Genomic DNA, 14906 nt, shown 5'->3' with positions numbered 1-14906 from the left:
TTCGATACTATAGCCTGTGAAACAAAGCTAAGGAAAAAGAAGACGACTCGACAGAGAAATCGCAAGGCATCCGATTCGACGTGCCAAGTGCTTAAAGTTTTTTTTTTTGTTATTTAACTTGTACTTTAAAATTTCTCTACCTGGATATTTGGTAAATTTTTCTAACAATTGCTAAATAACATGTGAATGGCTACCCCCAGTGGGATATTATTAAATGTATACCATAGAATTTTAAAGTGGATAAAGAATTGATATATTCGATATTTCAACAAAAATCTCATTATAAAAGTTCCTCCTCGTTTATGTCCATTATATCACCGCTTGAACATCATTTTAACACGTAAGTGGCACCTAGCAAATCCCCCATCAACCTAAACGGTATAGAGGTCGTTGTTTTCATCTAACAGAGCTGCTAAACCAACAAATATCCAGAGTGACACGTCAGTCACGATCTGATCGTCAATCGCTTAGTCTGAGGCGCGAAAATTCGATCTCAAGATGTTTAAATTATTTCTATCCATTTTATTCTTCTTAATATCTTTCCTGGCCGTCTGACTTTCTTCGATGCTCGTTTTACTGATGTCGCCTATCGGTCAATCGGTGCAAGAGCAGATGTGCAAACAAATAGGAAAGTACAGATAGGAAAGTGTGTGACAAAATGAAAAACATGGTGGATGTCATCGTACAGAATCAAAGATCCTGCACTTGAACGTGTGGGCTATCGGGGAAAACGGTTTCAAAAATTTAACACCTGCGGGATTGAACCTTCGTAAAGGTAAGAAAACCTGAAAATGAAGAAGGAATCGTTTAAAGGATTGAAAAATTTAGTCTGGCTAAAACTAACGTACAATGTCATACCAGTGTTGCCAAATCTGTTCTCAGAACCGAAGGAATTGAGTTTCCTGTATCTGATCTGCAATAAGATTAACGAGATATCCCAAGACCTCGATCGCGGACGTGCCGCATTTGTGGGGGCTGAATTTCGGATTGAACGACATCGAACCGATCGACAGGAACTCGGTTACAGCGGTATATTCGCCTCTGGTTAAACGATAATAAGGTTATTAGCGCAGAGCCTGAAGTTTGTAGATATATTGTAGGAATTAATAATCTTCCGGAATTGGGAAACGATAAACTAACCATCATCCAGCCAGGAATCCTACAAGGATTGTCCGGATTGGGCTATCTCATATTGGAAGGAAATCAGTCAAGCAGAGTGTCTTACATCGATTACAAACAACTAATTGGTTTATATGATGAACTTAGACTACAGTCAAATAGCAAGCATCGAGATAGTATCGTTCCTGGGCATGAATTACTTGAAGTTGCATCCGAGCACGAATCAACTAACTGCGATTATCTTTGCAATGTTTCATGGACTAACGGATTTGAGCGTGCTGATAATAAGATCGTTACAACAACCTGGTGTGTTTGAAGACTTTCCAGTCCTGGCATTCGTAAACCTTACGAACAACGAATTAACTGGCATAAATGTAAACGAGCTTCCATTTTACCATTGTATAAATATACAGCTAAAATAATCCTTGGTATAATGTGTTATGCGAAGTTTGCAGAATGTAGAAATTGGTGGAATAAAAAAATGTGACGCATAAACATGTAGAGCGCAAAAATCAATGAATTGGGCCAGAGTATGATAAGTCTACATCGAGTAGCTAAGACAGCGGAGATGGAGGTTCTTTTTACGCTTCTCACTAGTGAGCCAGAGCAGAGCTTTCAGGCTCGCAAGTCTTCGACTTGCGCAACAGCATCGCAGAGGTACATAATGCTATCGCAGATGATAAATCATTAGATCTAGATGCTAAGCTAGTTGAATTTACACACAGCTTAATTCGCTTCAGCTAGACAAATCTAACCCTGGTACTTTTTTACAATAATCTCTGTTTTTAGGATCTAACAATCTCTCTTCGTACCTTCGTTTTAATCTTCTTTGATCAGGAAAAGTTACAAGTCATATTGGAATAACAACATCTCTGGATATCTCCTAACACCTTGTTCTCATATTTTTAAATCGGAAAACGTTCGTTCGTGTCGTTGAAGACATTACAGTTTGTCTAACCTTCTTCAGCAGCGTGATGATATTAGCAAAACAATCATATTCTACTTCTTCCAATGCGCAATATGCAGAATTATAACTGTCGAGGTATTTCTTTTTATGCATGTAAAACTGTCCTATCTAGAAGCAACGAGGACATCATGTTGTTACAAAATTTGAATCAACAAATTTCTGGAATTGGAGAAGATAATGTATTCAGTTACTCTAATAGTCCTTGTTTCGATTAAAAACTTTCGTTTTTAATATATCGTCTAATATAGGCCGTTGATGTCGCGTAAAATGTAATTTACATTTTATGAGATGAAAATGGCGATAGAGTTGCTGCATATTTAACGATGCCACTTAAGAAACTGTCTTTTACATTATTCCTCTGCTTGTCGAGATGAATGTTGAACAAAAGGAAGTTTCACACAGGAAATAAAAATCATCCTCTTTTCTTTTGTTTCAAGCTTCCTTCGTTCTTTAATTTGCAGCTGTTCTATTCTGCTTGCTCGATGCAAGGATATTATCGTGGATATGTAGCTCATCTTGAACCATTCGTCTTTTTCCCCTTTCATTTTTTCCCTCAAGCTTATCGTTTACGAGAAAAACGCTGGGAATTAATAGCATAAATAGCTTATACGTAGAATTCGAATGGCTTCTAACAAAAATTGCCAAGAAAGAAAAATTTCCATCGATATCTCAAAAATGTACACAAATACGTAATTTAAACAATTTTTACGTACTCCATAAGCATCCCAGATGCTGTAAAAAATTTGCAATTATCGAGCTCCAGTACTATTTTCAGATAAGTACGTACTTTCTCCAGCGTGAGAAATTGGTGAGAAACTCGACGACATTGTAACCGGTTCGTCTCGCTTGTCCTAACACTGATTTAATCAAGCTTACACCGCCATTACAATATTAAGTAGATTGGATCAGACGCAATGATATCATAATGATAACGCATGGTCCTTCCACTTCGACACTCTCTCGTACGACAATTGCTTCATCCGCCCGTATTGACTAGCCGAGTTAAACAGTTGTCTCGACCAGTCACAATGGCGTTATTTTAATCTCTATAACTTTTTAAAAATCCTGTCCATACCGTTTTTTTCTTATTTGCATAATTAGTTGCTGTCGTTGGTAGAACGTCGTATGTATCTTTTTTCTATCTTTGTCATATTCTTTAATTGATACGTACGAATTTGTTGATATTAGATCTTGGTCTTAAGTCAAATGGCCGATTTTGGCTAACGAAGGAAATGATTACAACTGAATCTCAAGAAACGGATAAAAATAAAGTAAAAAGAACTACAATATATTCTACACCGTTAATCTGAAATCTTGGCATATCTTAGGACACTAATAAAAATAACAAAAAAATAACAATAAGAAACTGATAAAAATAACTGGAAACTGGAAATAACTGGAAATAAATGGAAATAACTAAAATAAATAAATAACTAAAATAAATAAAATAACTGGAAATAACTGCACATTCTCGTCGATATCGATACTCGTAACTAGAATTAATATAATACACCAGAGTAAGAATTCCTCTCAAGAATCACAGCTACCAGTCCAAGTAACATCTCGAATATTTTGCGCATCCAGTTTCTTACAAAACGATAATAAAGCGTAGTAGTAATTTCGCGGAGTTGGCGTCGCGATGCTCGAGAGCGTCTTCATTCGTCGTTTCAAATATATATGTCTCTTTCCCTTCGTATCATTTACTGTGCCTGTCTCATGGCACGAATTGTGTTATGAAACACGCGAAGCCACACAACTCTCGACAGAAATCCGAACAGTTTCCTTTTCTCCTTTGCGGTCGATGGTACCGAGCGCTTTTGCCATCGAGAACACGCAGCGACACCGTTGCCACGTTTCGGCCGAAGATGCCCGAGTAATCTGCACAGATTCAATCTCCACGATAATACGTCCAAAACTTCGACTCGAAACGTAGCAGTGGCTACGAAGGAGGACGAAGGGTCGTGGCGTTGTTTACTGTTTCCAATCCGACACATCGGACCTATGGCGTCGATATATACAGCAAATCGTGCAACTGAGAAAGACAATGTGTCATCCAAATAAGTTGTATTTTTAATTTAATTTATTAAAGGCTACGTTTGCGTTAATACGATTATTTATCTGCAATCTTTCTTTCAATTAATATACATGATATTATAAAATTCCGTTTTTAACGTTCCATTATATTGCGAAAGAGAATTATATTGTGGCTAAGGATTTACTTCTTAGTTCATTTTCTCTTACATCTAATCTTCCTTGGAGATAACAGTGCTTCCTCAAGAGTCCCCGCGGTTATATTTAGTCAGAAATTTGTATTAATGCGACTATGTTGCCATACTACATACAAGTAAATTACTGTATTCTGCTTACAATTTTCTATTATATGAAGAAAAAGAAATAATTAGACAAGACTGATAAACTAAAGCGAAGCAAATTAATTCTCAACTAAATTACAAGACTTTCTCAAGCACGTTCGTCGAGTATTCCTTAAACACCTCGCCGTGCCAATCGAAACTCGACGTCTCGACGAATCAACATTTCTCGGAAGATTTGAATACAATTTCACGAGAAAATGTTGCAATATTCTAGCGAAGAATATATCTCAGCTTGACGCATCGTTCCATCTAAAGAGTTAAAGACGACGTTCCGTTTTGTCGAATCCCTTCGGAGAAATGTACGAAGAGAATCTTCCCACCCAACGTTTTCCTTTCATCGTCTTTCATACGTTCAAGCATATGTACGAAGATGTTAAGATGCCAGTTATTAACGAAACATCGTGTATTATATGCATTTTATGGTAGATTCAGATTCACCGATATTCGGTCGTTACAATTTCTCCAAACAGAAGTCTCTGTGCTCTGATTTTAGCACTTGGAACATATTGGCGCGATACACGTTCATATTTTACGCTAATATATATGTGTATTTGTGTGCATACACGTAGTTCAGCATTTCTTACGTAACTATGCACGATTGCGAAATACATCTCATTTTTACTCATTTTTATCGCTTGAAATGTTGTTCCATCGAGCAAAATATCAGGTTTCCTGTTTCTTTTCCACTCTTCTTGTAAGAGTTTTCTATGAAAGCACCGATATCACGGGCACTTGTCGTTGTCTCCTTTATAATTAAAGTGCTTCGGTAGTTCTCCTGAAAAATTCACGACGCTGAAGATATTGAAGTGTGCAACCCTCTGTGCCAAGCTGAAGCTTTCGTTTGCTGTTTAATCCCTTGAAACATGTAAAATTCAGGTTGAAAGGACCTCGAGGAGAAAAAGCGCCATGATTTAGAGGGAATCCCGCGAGAGTGGTAATACGATATACGTTAAGCGGAAGTATTATGTTCTATAAGATGGCAGTATGTTGGTGATATAAACGTGACAGATAAAATAAGCTATTGGATTTGAGAAATTTCTTTTTTGAAATATTATTCGCTTAAGAAATATTCTCCTAATTTGTAAATATTTTCTGCCCGCCGGAGAAAGGCTTTCGAAAATGTATTCCTTAATTGCATTACATTCGCGAATAATAGTTATGTATTACATTTACGGAAGAAAAATAAAAATCCGTTATGAAAGATATACTGCACGCGTAAAATGTAAAGTAACAATTCAGTTATATGTATTCAATATATATTATTCAATAATTATATATATATTCAAGTAATAATTTCAAGCTGACTCTTCTGGTATTATTATGGTATCTTCCTATTTTTACTTCGATTCTTAAACGAAGAAAAAGATTGAACTCGCAAGGATACTAAAGTGTTCACTGAATATTCTTGCAACATTCATCAGCATTGTTATACCTACAGTGCCCTAACATGTCACACTTGCAAATCTGGAAAATTTAGTTTAATCCTCTATAACCCAGAATTTTGTATATTCAAAAGAAAGAAAGATAGTAATTGTTATAAATAAACCACTTGACATCGATGTTAAACTGTATCAATGAAATAAAATAGTTTCGAGTATAAATAGTTGAAATAAAATATGAACGCATGGATATCGAATCTTCAAGTTACATTGTATTCCATAATATTATAAAATATTAATGCATCCTAAGACTTATAACTAACAAAAAATTTGAATCTAATCTTTAACTACATTTCAAAAGATTACTTCATTCTAAATATTAGAAACAGAAAAGAAACTTCCATATATCATTGCCAATAAAAAATTGAAACATCGATGGAATTACACGTGGTACGAGTAATTGGTAGCCGGACAAGCCACGTTAACAGACAAGTACACGGTCATCTCTCTTCACCATCATCTGCAGCGATCGCGTCCAATTAATCGTGGAACAAAACGCGGCCAAATAGTCCAATTAACGCGTTCATTTAATCGACCGACTAAACGCAAAACTATTCAGCCTCCTGATCGTTCGAACGAATGGTTTCGGTAAACACGATTGTACTCGCGAGACAGGACTGTCACAAGAATTTGCCAGGCAAACAAACAATTGAACAGAGAAGGGATCGTTGGTTTTCGCTGCTAACGCACGAAAAGATAAGCTGGCGACGAATTCGAGGCCGAGAAAAATAAAAAACATAGTCGATTTGTTTCTCTTTTAAACGCGTTCGATCATTGCTATCAACATCCTAATAGTTAGCTTAGACACCGAGCAGCACCATCGGATATTCCTTTTCGGCGCTGTAATTTACGAAGCACTAGCATAGGAATAAAGTTGTCGTCGTCGAGACGAAGAATTGTCTGTGATCAACAGGCAGCAAGAAGCATACGTTCCTGCTCGTAGTAGTCTTGCTGATCTTACACAAAATATGATATTTGGTAAGTTTGTAGAGATTTACAAGAAAACGATTAATTAGTTTAATTGATACATTTATGAAAGGTAACGATTTATTGCAGAATATACAACGATGTTCATAATGTTATTGAAACATGATATTAAAATTGAAATTAGTTGTTTTATTGATATTTACCATCTGTTTTGAGTTTTGTTTTCCGAAGCTTATTGAGATAAATTTTGATGAATTATATAGAATATTCAGAAAAGTCTGCAAAATATTTAATTCTGGGGAAAGGAAATGGAAGTTCAATGGACTATCCATCTTGATATAGATCACTCTCATAACAAAAATCACTATAATGATTTAGAGGAATTCCAGCACTGAAAATCTTAAAACTTGCGAACAATATATTAACTGGCATGGATACAATGGTCTTCGAATTTCACTATTATATGGACGTCCAGCTAAAATAATTTTTGGTATCATGTGTTATTTGTAGACTTTGTAGAATATAGAAATTGGTTCAATAAAGAAATGTGACGTATAAATACGTCGAGCGTAAATAAAGCTATATAATGATGCGATTGCTCAGACCATAAGAAGTTTACATCGAGTAACTAGAAGTTCTTTTTATGGTTCTTGGAAGCGAGCTGGCTGAGCTCCCAGGCTCGAAGGTCTTCAACTTACACTCAAGCAGGGCAGAGATATATAGTACTATCACAGACACACAGCTTAACAGTACTGAATGATAATAATATAACAGACTGCACAGCTTAACTCGCTTCAGCTAGATAAATCTGATCCTCGTTATTTTTTATAACGATCTCTATTTTTAGCCTCTTACAATCTCACTCCCTACTTCCGTTTTAAGCTTCTTCAATCAGGAAAAGTTACAAGTTATATCGGAATGTTAACATGTCTCGTTCTAATACGTCTAAATCGGAAAACGTTCGTTTAGTTTGTTGACAACACTGCAGTGTGTCTGGTTCTCTTCAGTGGCTTGATAGTATTAGCAGAACAATTATATTCTACTTCTTCCATAGTGCAATCATATTATTATTACATTACCTTACAGCATAATTATCTCTTGAGGTACTTTTTTTTTGTTGCTGTAAAATTGTTCGTCGAAGCAGCGAGTTTTTACGAAATTAAAGTGAAGAAATTTAGAATTGGGAGAACGAACGTATCCATTTATTCAGATAATTTTTACTTCGATTAAAAGGTTTCGGTTTATAATAAATCGTGTAATATCTGTTCAAACGACATAGACTATCGATGTTCGTATAAAGCGTAGGTTTTACATTTTGTGACATAAAAATGACGATACCGTCGCTGTATATTTAACGAGGCTACTTAAAAATCTCTCTTTTATATTACTCCTCTGCTCGTCCAGATGAATTTTAGATGAACGAAGGTTTAACAGGGAGAGATCAGAGGAGATAGAAATTCCTCTTCTACGTTTCTTCCGTAATTTTTCAGGTTTTATTGTCCTGTCATATCGCTGTACTCCTGGGAAAGCATAGTACTTCAGGACGAATATCGGCAAGCTATCGTATCGATGGTTCTATGCTAGTGAAGGATTTTAACAGTTTCACGTAAAGAAGAGAGTTCGTATTAGCTTCTGGCAAATAGAATTCAGATTCGTCGTTATCGATGGAGAAATTATTACTTACTAGTTTAGCGTTATGTAGTGAAACTATAGAATTCAAGCAAATGAATATCGGCGAATATCTTGTCAATCACATATCAAATGAATCTGAAACTATTTTGATATTAATTCTATGTGTAATGTAAGTGTTGCTATACATTTATTTTGGTGATTAAGATCCACAGTTCTCAACAGTTATAAATCTTAGAAAGAAATATTTGAAAAGTTGGGGTTAGGTTGGGCAGAGTTGGTTCCTTCTGTCGCCGTGTCTATTATTTTCGCTTAGTTATTTTTATTAGACGCTGAATTGAAACAAAGCAGCTCTCGGGGAAACTTAAATTGGTTGAATGATTTCTCTAACGAACAGGGGATGCGATTTGAAATGTCAATCGATTGATTTTATCGGTCGATTCAGGTCCTCTAAGCCGGCTAAAAAGTGTCGTTCACGATATCCACGGGATTGGCCGGTGTAGCACGGGTTTGATTTAATTGACTTAGCCGATAACGTTGGCGTCGTCAAGAGCACATATTCCTGTTTGTAAATATTTGAACATTTGCTAATCTCATATAAAATGTAATACATGATCATTTCATACAGATTATGAAAGAAACGTTGAATTGGTTGGAATTATATTTCCATGAAAGATTACGATTTAAAATATACAAAAAGGTTCGTAATATTACACAGACATAATACTTAATATTATATTATATTATTAATTATATTATAATATCGCTATTATATTAAATAATATTTATATATAATTGAATTAGTGATATCCATTATATCCTTTGAGTTTTGGTTCTGGAACTTCACTGAGGAAATGTTTAATGAGAGGCATAGAAAGTTCAAATAAATCTGCAGAAATTCTGAATCTGGTTGAAAATTACTCAAGTATAAAACTATAATGGCAAAGTATGAATCGGTCATGAGGAAATGTTAAATGTAACTGGAATCGCAAAGAATGAATAGGAAAACCATTGAAAGCTAAAGTATGAGATGTGTATCTATCAAAGAAACAAGAAATGAAGGTAACAGTGATTTTAACGAAGTAGAACACAGTACTATAAAGTGTGAAAACTGTTAAAGGAAAGAAGAATAAAGAAAGATATTACAAAAATTCTAAAATTTACTATCTTGAGGTCGCACAGTATTTTGTATCAATGCATATTTGATTAACTAAATTAGTAAAACAGGAAATAAAGTTGCCCGATCTGGATTAACAGGAAGGTAACAAAACCGGTATCGATTCGAGGTTAGTTATGTGGTTATTATTGGGTTGGCAAGTGAGTGATTGCGGCTTTTGTCATTAGACGGCAACGACAAATTCCGCAATCACTTAGTTGCCAACTCAATAATACACGACGATCATTGGCTAGAAAGTTCACTGTTCGCTTGATAAAAAAGTGAAACAAGTCCGCGTATCGGGTTATATTTTCATATGTGTGTGTACTACATCGCGAAAGTCGGCCATGTTGCTTCGTGCGTCTGCGTTTCGTTGAAGTTCCCGCCCATGATGGTGTTCCAGCTGCAAACAAAGCAAAAGACGAAAGGATAGAAAGATACTGGAAAAGGAGAATTTTAATTTTTCCAATATAAAGTTGAAAATAAATTGAAATCCGTGGAATCCAGTGTCATATGAAGTAGCCCGATGCTTGTGACCCGCCGTTTTATTAAATTAAATATAATCAGGTGAACTAGACAGTATTCAAAGAAAAGAATAACGTATGCATACGAGATATGGATATAAAAGATATCCAGTTACACTGACATATATACATGTACAAAAAACGGTAGAAAACGAACGGGATAAATTGGCGTGTGTGCGCGTGCAGAAGGCAGCACGCTTATCGATAAATGCTCACGTAACGAATGCACACGTATAGACACAGAAAGGCCGAAGGGTAAATGGGCAAACACACGCACACACGTAAATACACAGGCGCGGAAGCAAGCAAAGCGCTATTATGAAATCCACTGAACATAATATCGGTAAATTGTGGGTTTCCATTTGCGGTGGAGCAAACAGGTCGAATTGGACAAATGTCGTGAAGGATTATGCCATTGCTGCAGCAAGGTATCGATCAGGCGACACGACGTTACGACACGCGTAGAACAGTCAAGTTCAAACGGTGGAAAATCATGGAAACTTGCCCGTAGATGGAGAGCAACGCCAAGTTAAACAAACCCCCATAGTCTCTATAATTGGACGAACGTAACGAAATTCCTATGGAATTACGTAAATGTTTCACAGCTGAAATGGCCTTTTGTCCTTTCTTTTGTTTTACGATGGACGTCGCGTCAAATTTCATGCCGCATTTTTCTCTGCTGAAATTTGTTTCCTTAGCGCGCCAGAGCACGCGCGTGAAATATCTTTTTTAAGGGAAGAATGGAAAATGTAAAACAGAGGGGGGCGTGTCTGGTATTCGGTAACGATAAATCACCGTAAGGAAAAAGAAGGGAAATTATAAGGTTTCTCTGCGACGGAATTTCGATTTTACTGAATTTTTATTCCCACGGATCGATAGGTGTTCCGTACTGTAATTCATCGTAACGATAATTGTTTATCATTCGGTAGATTCAGTAAATTGCGATTTAATTGATTGCAGTATGGCAAGGATGCAGTGACCGATAGCGATCCAGTGTTATTTTTAATAACAAAACAATGAAGATTAAACTATATACAGTGGCTCAGGAAAGTATTGGAACGCTTACATATGCAAACTTGAATGATCGAAATAACGTACATTGAAGTAATTTGCTTCGACGAGCAGATGTCAATAGGAAGATGGAAGTTTTGAGGTTATGTCAGTAAAATTTGAAAAGAATTCAACAACGTAGGTAGAAGTTATACATTTATTCGAAACACGTATTGTAAGTGACTGACAGAAGTATTTAAACGCTACATATATTATTAAATTATTTAATATTAATATTTTGTTGGACCACCTTTAGCAGCGATAGTGTGTCTCAATCGACGTTCCATACTATAAACCAATGATTTTGTAAAACTACACTCAACGGAGTTTCATATTTCTATAATTTTATCTTCCAATACTTGCTTTCAGATTATCTGAAATTTATTTCATCTTTTTCCGATTTCAGCCCATAAATTTTCAATCGGATTTATGTCTGGACTTTGCGGTGGAGTAATTAGCATGTGTGGTGTGTTATATACGATCCATTCTTTCGCAATTCTAGCAGTACGCTTAGGATCATTATCTTGTTGGAAGTGGAAATCTTCCAATAATCCCAATTTACAGGCACTTGTTTAATGTTATTTTTTAAATATTTAAATACTTATATTTATCAAGTATTCCATCAATAAATATGAAATTTCCGGTGCCGCTGGCAGCCATGCACCCCCACACCATAACCGATCCACCTCCGTGTTTCATTGTTTGACGTAAATGTCGAATTTCCAATTCCATATTTGGTTTTCTTCACATTTAACTTTGACCATCAGACAAGTCAGACTTGTTAACAGTAGAACTACCACACCACTAAAAACGACTGGTTTTACAATTTTATAAATGTCTCAACCCTCGTTCAGGGATGATGGGCCCAGATGGATTAATAATACCAAAAACAATAACAAGGTATTGTTCTAATAAAACATTCTATTACGTATTTTTTTAAAAACCAGTTATTTTCACTGGTTTTGATAGAAATAGCTTCGTGTTAGCTATCGGTAGTTCTAGTGCTGAAGCACAGAACCGTTTACACGTAAACTTCCAATTTGATATTTTGTTTGCAGACCAAACAAAATAGCGCGATCTTTTAATATCGGTAAAATTTCGATGAAAGAAATACGTCGAGTGTTTCGTGTGGTTTTGATCGTTTTGATGGTTCATCGTTATCATTGGTATCGTAGTAACAATTTTCCACGATCAAGCGAAAACCAATATCAAGTGGAAGATCGAGAGTATTGACGCAGTGAGAATCGCGCTTGAAAATGGGTGGCTATGCGCAAAAACCAAAGCTTCGAGTATAAATAAAGGAAAATGAAAGCAACGTGCAGCTACGATACGCAAATATGAATGCCAAACATTGCCGGAGCGCAGCACAAAAACTCGACGTGGGTGCAAAATGATTAGTTTCAGAGAAGCTTCGATTGAGTTCGAAATGTATATTCTATCGACACGACGCGATAACTTCGACTTTCGGATAAATAATTTTCCATTCGCCAACACCAACTTTCATAAAAAGTCCTATCAGAGAATCACGTCGATTTTTCATCGTATATCGGTCGAAATAATCGGCAAAGTTCTGATAAAATGACCGTCGATTTCCAAAGTTGTAAGGGAAAGTCAATAAAGCAGTTTGAGAAGTAAGGTTATGGTGCAATTTCGAACTGATGTTATCTTAATATTGGAATGTCATAGGACGAACAAGGATTGATTTCTTAAAGCAAATGAAATCATATTAAAATTCACAGTTTCTTTTAAATGTTTGTAATTTACGATTTAGTTTTCAGGGAAATTAATTTCGAAAGTGCATATACGCTTTTATAAGAAATAATTCAATTGAAGAAAACAGGAGGAGAAATGTTATCAATTAGGTATCTTATCTATGTGGGTGAACAGTTTTTCAAAGACAATTTTCTTCAAAATTAAGCTTTACATGAGAAAACCGTATTCGACACTTTTCATCTATTGCGTTGGCAACTAAGTAATTGCGGATTTTGTCAATACCATCTAATGACAAAATCCGCAATCACTTATTTGCCAATTCAATAGAAAATGGCGAGATAAAGAGAGTGCCGAGGCTCGTGCAAATGTATATCCACGAATATCTTATCAATCACATATCAAATGAATCTGAAACTATTTTGATATCAATTCTAAGTGTAATGTAAGTGCTCCTATACATTTATTTTGGCGATTAATATCCACAATTCTCAACAATTATGAAACTTAAAAAGAAGTATTTCAAAAGTTGGGGCAAAGTTGGTTCCTTCTGTCGCTTCGTCTATTGGTTTGACAATGACTTAGTGGCCAACTCAATAAAAAATGGCGAGACAAAGAGAGTGCCAAGGCGCGTGCAAATGTGTATCCACGAATATCTTGTCAATCACATATCAAATGAATCTGAAACTATTTTGATATAAATTCTAAGTATAATATAAATGTTCCTATATATTTATTTTGGCGATTAATATTCACAATTCTCAACAGTTATGAATCTTAAAATGAAATATTTCAAAAGTTGGGGCAATGTTGGTTCCTTCTGTCGCTTCGTCTACTGGTTTGACAATGACTTAGTGGCCAACTCAATAGAAAATGGCGAGACAAAGAGAGTGCCGAGACGCGTGCAAATGTGTATCCACGAATATCTTATCAATCACATATCAAATGAATCTGAAACTATTTTGATATCAATTCTAAGTGTAATTTAAGTGTTCCTATACGTTTATTTTGGCGATTAATATCCACAATTCTCAACAGTTCTGAATCTTAAAATGAAATATTTCAAAAGTTGGGGCAAAGTTGGTTCCTTCTGTCGCTTCGTCTACTGGTTTGACAATGACTTAGTGGCCAACTCAATAGAAAATGGCGAGACAAAGAGAGTGCCGAGACGCGTGCAAATGTGTATCCACGAATATCTTATCAATCACATATCAAATGAATCTGAAACTATTTTGATATAAATTCTAAGTATAATATAAATGTTCCTATATATTTATTTTGGCGATTAATATTCACAATTCTCAACAGTTATGAATCTTAAAATGAAATATTTCAAAAGTTGGGGCAAAGTTGGTTCCTTCTGTCGCTTCGTCTACTGGTTTGACAATGACTTAGTGGCCAACTCAATAGAAAATGGCGAGACAAAGAGAGTGCCGAGACGCGTGCAAATGTGTATCCACGAATATCTTATCAATCACATATCAAATGAATCTGAAACTATTTTGATATAAATTCTAAGTATAATATAAATGTTCCTATATATTTATTTTGGCGATTAATATTCACAATTCTCAACAGTTATGAATCTTAAAATGAAATATTTCAAAAGTTGGGGCAAAGTTGGTTCCTTCTGTCGCTTCGTCTACTGGTTTGACAATGACTTAGTGGCCAACTCAATAGAAAATGGCGAGACAAAGAGAGTGCCGAGACGCGTGCAAATGTGTATCCACGAATATCTTATCAATCACATATCAAATGAATCTGAAACTATTTTGATATAAATTCTAAGTATAATATAAATGTTCCTATATATTTATTTTGGCGATTAATATTCACAATTCTCAACAGTTATGAATCTTAAAATGAAATATTTCAAAAGTTGGGGCAAAGTTGGTTCCTTCTGTCGCTTCGTCTACTGGTTTGACAATGACTTAGTGGCCAACTCAATAGAAAATGGCGAGACAAAGAGAGTGCCGAGACGCGTGCAAATGTGTATCCACGAATATCTTATCA

General features: G+C 35.6%; 3 long non-coding RNA genes across 6 annotated transcripts; all 3 read left to right on the top strand.

Moving 5' to 3' along the window:
* Window positions 1-276: 276 nt before the first annotated feature.
* On the top strand, window positions 277-2315 carry LOC126926446 (uncharacterized). Of its 4 annotated transcripts, none has more exons than XR_007714587.1 (5): window positions 279-775; window positions 883-1029; window positions 1090-1493; window positions 1568-1776; window positions 1909-2315. It is a non-coding gene; the product is annotated as an uncharacterized LOC126926446 (long non-coding RNA). The 4 variants fall into 4 exon arrangements; XR_007714588.1 differs by having other exon boundaries at window positions 281-775; window positions 883-1060; window positions 1151-1493; XR_007714586.1 differs by having other exon boundaries at window positions 282-775; window positions 1101-1493.
* Window positions 2316-4319: 2004 nt separating this feature from the next.
* On the top strand, window positions 4320-7411 carry LOC126926491 (uncharacterized). The gene is made up of 2 exons (XR_007714658.1): window positions 4320-6875; window positions 6954-7411. It is a non-coding gene; the product is annotated as an uncharacterized LOC126926491 (long non-coding RNA).
* Window positions 7412-8305: 894 nt separating this feature from the next.
* Window positions 8306-13595, top strand: LOC126926482 (uncharacterized). Its single transcript, XR_007714650.1, has 2 exons — window positions 8306-12083; window positions 12242-13595. It is a non-coding gene; the product is annotated as an uncharacterized LOC126926482 (long non-coding RNA).
* Window positions 13596-14906: the final 1311 nt, after the last annotated feature.

The sequence above is a fragment of the Bombus affinis genome, chromosome 18 (assembly GCF_024516045.1).
Source record: "Bombus affinis isolate iyBomAffi1 chromosome 18, iyBomAffi1.2, whole genome shotgun sequence".
Lineage (NCBI taxonomy): Eukaryota > Metazoa > Arthropoda > Insecta > Hymenoptera > Apidae > Bombus > Bombus affinis.
The sequence above is the reverse complement of the archived record's forward strand: the minus strand, read 5'-3'. Positions and strand labels throughout refer to the sequence as shown.